This window comes from Hippopotamus amphibius, chromosome 7, assembly GCF_030028045.1.
Source record: "Hippopotamus amphibius kiboko isolate mHipAmp2 chromosome 7, mHipAmp2.hap2, whole genome shotgun sequence".
Lineage (NCBI taxonomy): Eukaryota > Metazoa > Chordata > Mammalia > Artiodactyla > Hippopotamidae > Hippopotamus > Hippopotamus amphibius.
The window spans coordinates 69,770,513-69,775,583 of record NC_080192.1 but is presented as its reverse complement, the minus strand read 5'-3'; the positions used below and the strand labels follow the sequence as shown (position 1 = coordinate 69,775,583).

The 5,071-nt window shown below is 38.6% G+C and overlaps 1 pseudogene; it reads right to left on the bottom strand.

Moving 5' to 3' along the window:
* Nucleotides 1-2,852: 2,852 nt before the first annotated feature.
* LOC130857563 (nuclear cap-binding protein subunit 2-like) lies at nt 2,853-3,323 on the bottom strand (annotated as a pseudogene).
* Nucleotides 3,324-5,071: the final 1,748 nt, after the last annotated feature.

Sequence of the window (5,071 nt, the reverse complement as noted above, 5' to 3'; positions counted from 1 at the left end):
TTCCCAAGTTATCTTCCAGTTTTTGGCCACGTGATAGAAATGTGCATGCAGTCTGCATCCTCTTTTCCTTGTTGTTGTTTTCACTTAGTGTTCTGCCTTAAGCCTTTTCCGATGTTGGAATGATCTTCACATTGGTCTCACTCTGTCTGTTTTTTAACTGCAAATATTCCAGCCAATTTGATTGAGGCATAATGAATGATTCCTTAACCCTTCAGAATACTGTTCATTCCCTTGAATCTTTGAAGTTGACTCTTGGCAAAGGTGGAAATGAAGGGAAGTTTGTTTGCTAGGCCCATCTGCATGCCTTACAGATCTTCTTTCTTCCCGGCTAGTAATTTTAGCCCAAGAGTTCTCACGCCATGGCAGCAATCTACTATCCAATCCCAGCCTGCTCTCTAAGTCCATGGCCCTATTCAGTGGGCTATTAAAAAAATAAGAATACAATTCTACTTTTTTCTCAATGTAAAAGTGATACATGCTCATGTTATCCAATCTGAGAATAGATAAAAGCAAAAGAAAATAAAAATGTGCTATAATCTTGCTATTCAGGATCAGATGTCTCTGGTCCTTGTTACTCTCAAAAGTGTTGTTGGCATTTTTGACACCACTCATCTGTGCCAGATTCCTTTCCTCCCAGACCCTACGCTGCCTTCCAAGTTCACTGTAGAAGCTAATTTGTGTTGCAGTGGTGAGGACTGCATGAGTAAACCCTAGAAAGTATATTATCCTGAAGCCCTAGGCACCTGTTGAGGAGAAAAAAATACACACCAACAGGTACATAATGCATCAATTGGGGGACCTGAGGTTGACTAGTTTAAAACCAGTGGAATTTGTTGGCTCATAAAACTGGAATGTGTAGCAGTAGGATGGACTGCAGGTCTGGTTTGATCAAGTGGTTCAAAAATGTCAAAAAGGAAATTGTTTATTTTATTTTTTTATTTTTATTGGAGTATAATTGCTTTACAATGTTGTGTTAATTTCTGCTGTACAATGAAGTGAATCAGCTGTATGTATATTATATCCCCTTCCTCTTGGACCTCCCCCTCCCCCCATCCCACCCATCTAGGTCATCACAGAACAAGGAGCTGAGCTCCCTGTGCTATACAGCATATTCCCACTAGCTACCTATTTTACACATGGTAGTGTATTTATGTCAAACCTAATATCCACATTCATCCCACCCTCCCCTTCCCCTCTACATCTGCATTTCTATTCCTGCCCTGCAAATAGATTCATCTGTATCATTTTTCTAGATTCTATATATATGTGTTAATAAACGGTATTTGTTTTTTTCTTTCTGACTTACTTCCTCTTTTTTTTTTATAAGTTGGTCCACTTTTATTGAGATCTGTTACAGAAGACAATTCAAATAGGAACCACTGTCTGTGGTTTTAAGGCACAGACAGAAATGTGAGTAACGTTTTACTGCAAAATATAAAATACATTAATTCAAACCACAGTGTAAAAAGATTTTAATAATGTATTGTATGTCCTCATTAAATTAAATATTTGCAAATGTTTTCCTAAATACTTACAACTAACTTAGTTCAAACAGCCAGTTTAAATTTGAGAAAACATACACTTACTGTAACATGAAAGATGTTCACACTGAGATACTTCAGCCCCAACTTCACAAACTATTGGAATTTAGGAGATACTCTGTTGCTAGATGAAAAAGTTTCACTTATGTCAGGGAAAATCATACCAGACTAGCAGTTTAAAAGGAGCAATAGTTCACATAATATTGGAGAAATTCTCTCTTGCCTTCAAATGCAAAAAAAATCCTCTCGACTTGCTTCTCCGTAGAGACCGTGAGGTCACTACCCAGGCTTTGAAATTTAGCACAGTTAGGGAAAAAACAAGACAGACCTCCAGTATGAGAAATGGCCAAAACATTTCCTGAGTGAAGCATTTCTGATTTTGTTTTTGTTAGGCAGTCTCTTGATCTTTAAGCTTTTCTTGTTTTTAAAAAACAACAACAACAACAAAAACCCCACTCAACTCCCAAGATCAGGTCTGAAAATGAAAAAAAATAGATCTGACGGCTCTCACAGCAACCTTCATCATGTCAAGGCAATGTTTTAACTCAACATCTCCTGATACTTCCTCCCCATTTCCTACTGACTGCGTCCCCCCTGACCTTAGGGTAGCTGAGGTTCCCAGTAGACTGTTGGCTTTTTAGCATTAGCTAAAACATCTTAAAAATGTGTTTAGTAAATACACTTCAAGTCCTGATGTAATTTCCTGACGTATAAAGCATGTCAGCAGGTAGTGTCCCCTGGGACTATCTAAGGCTTACTTTTGCACCAACTATTTAGGAAGTTCCCTTGACTTTTAAGTTTGTCTTCAGAGATTAAAAAGTTCAACATAGAAAAAAATGAGTTATCAAACATCTACTCCTAAGTGAAAACAAAGCTACATTACGTAGCAAAACTCTACTTATTAAACTTTATCTCATGCAAACTTAAAATTTAAAAAATAGTAATTCCAGGCCCCAAGGTAGACCATGAACCTACTTAGATGCAAACATGGTAAACACTTAAAAGAGGTGTGTTTTTGGCTGATAGATCAACATTATACATCGTCTGTTGCTAAGGAACACAATTTTTGACCTGGTAACAGAAATCATTCTGGTAATCTGACACATGACCAAGATACTATAGAATTAAAGGCATTCTTTCCGATTCTGTCCTTTAATAATTTTTAAGAGGAAAACCATGAAGAGGCTTCCGGCTCAGTAGAGACACTGATTAAAGCTTGGTAAAAACGGGCATGTTTGCAGCCCTTGGGTAATGCACGTCAAATTCAACAGGCCAAAGGAGGAGTTTTTCATGATGGGGCTCTCTCACCACTCACTCGTTTTGGGCCAGTTTTCCATAGCCGCCTCTCCCAGCATCGTAGTCCTGGCGATACTCATCTCGTCCCTGGCCTCCAGAACGCCCACGGCCATACTGCCTGCCCTCCTTAAAGCCTGCATCCCAGTCCGTGCGAACGATTCGGTCATCCAGAAGAGTTCCATTTATATGCCGCATGGCATTTTCTGCATCTGCTCTTGAATAGTATTCCACAAAGCAGAACCCACATGCAGTTTTCTTCATTTTATGCAGGCCCATGATGATTTTCTTTATGTCGCCACTTTTGCTGAAGAGTTCGTAGATTTGTTCTTCAGTTGTGTATAAGGAAAGGTTTCCCACGTACAGTGTACAGCTTTTCTTCAGCAATTTTTCCTGCTCTTCATTGTCGCCCCGGAAGTGCTGGTCCTGCTACTGGCTCAGCTCCACGTGCGAGTCGCTGCGCAGCGCCTCCAGGAGGCCGCCCAGCATCGTGCTGAGCCAGACCCAGCGCGCCACCGCCCACGCCATGCACACTGCCCCGGGAAGCCGCGCCAGCGTGGCGGAACCCACTTCCTCTTTATGGCAGAGTCTAGGTCCATCCACACCTCTGCAAATGACCCAATTTCATTTCTTTTTATGGCTGAGTAATATTCCATTATATATATGTACCACATCTTCTTTATCCATTCATCAGTTGATGGACATTTAGGTTATTTCCATGTCCTGCTATTGTAAATAGTGCTGCAATGAAAATTGGCGTGCATGTGTCTTTTTGAATTATGGTGTTCTCTGGGTATATGCCCAGTAGTGGGATTGCTAGGTTATATGGTAGTTCGGTATTTAGTTTTTTAAAGAATCTCCATACTGTTATCCACAGTGGCTGTATCAGTTTAAATTCTCACCAACAGTGTAAGAGCGTTCCCTTTTCTCCACACCCTCTCCAGGATTTACTGTTTGTAGATTTTTTGATGGTGGCCATTCTGATCGGTGTGAGGTGATATCTCACTGTAGTTTTGATTTGCACTTCTCTAATAATTGATGATGTTGAGCATCTTTTCATGTGCCTCTTGGCCATCTGTATGTCTTCTTTAGTGAAATGTCTATTTAGGTCTTCTGCCCATTTTTTGATTGGGTTGTTCATTTTTTTGATATTGAGCGGCATGTATATTTTGGAAATTAATCCTTTGTTGCTTCATTTGCAAATATTTTCTTCCATTCTGTGGGTTGTCTTTTAGTCTTGTTTATGGTTTCCTTTGCTGTGCAAAAGCTTTTAAGTTTAATTAGGTCCCGTTTGCTTATTTTTGTTTTTATTTTCGTTACTCTAGGAGGTGGGTCATAAAAGATCTTGCTGTGATTTATGTCAAAGAGTATATTTCCTATTTTTTCCTCTAAGAGTTTTATACTGTCCAGTCTTACATTTAGATCTCTAATCCATTTTTAAAAATTTATTTTATTTAAGTATAGTTGATTTACTATGTGTTAAATTCTGCTGTACAGCAAGCTGATTCATTTATACATATACATACATTCTTTTTTTTCTTTCATAATTGAGATTTTATCAGTTGGTTTGAGGATCAGTACACAGACATTTCAATTTGTACATAATTCTTAATATATGTACCAAAAATCTAAAAAATCATGTAGTTATGATTCTTTTCTAAGCAGTTATTCCAGTGAATTTCCAGCTTAAAATTTGGAGGCAAATTTTCCTTAACAGGATATCAAGTACCAGTATCCTGAAATATTGATACACTGTTATACCATAAATCCCACTAATTCACAATTTAATATCATACTCAAATTGTCAATCATTCACAGCACATTAACAAAGTTACTAGGGAAAGTGGACTACCATGATCAAAGAAGTTACAGAGTGCACAAAATTCTGACCAGGAGAGCTAAGATCCAGGAGTGAGCAGTTTTCTTTAGAAAACAATTCTACCACAAACAACATGGCAAGAAAAGTAATTTAAAATATTCAAGACATTAAATGCACAACTGACTCCAAACTGCCATTTAGTATGCTTTGTATTATAGGATCTAAAAGCTACCCCCACCCCCATCTATGGAATGTTAAGATGACACTGGGACAACCAAGGCTTCCCATATTCAATATCTCACTGTTTTCTGGTTGTGTTACCGAAATCTCAGCCTCTCTGTACACTGGTGACAAATCAAATCCTGGAGAGAGAGTTTTGGGTGAAGTAGAAAAGGATAGCTTTATTGCTTTGCCAGGC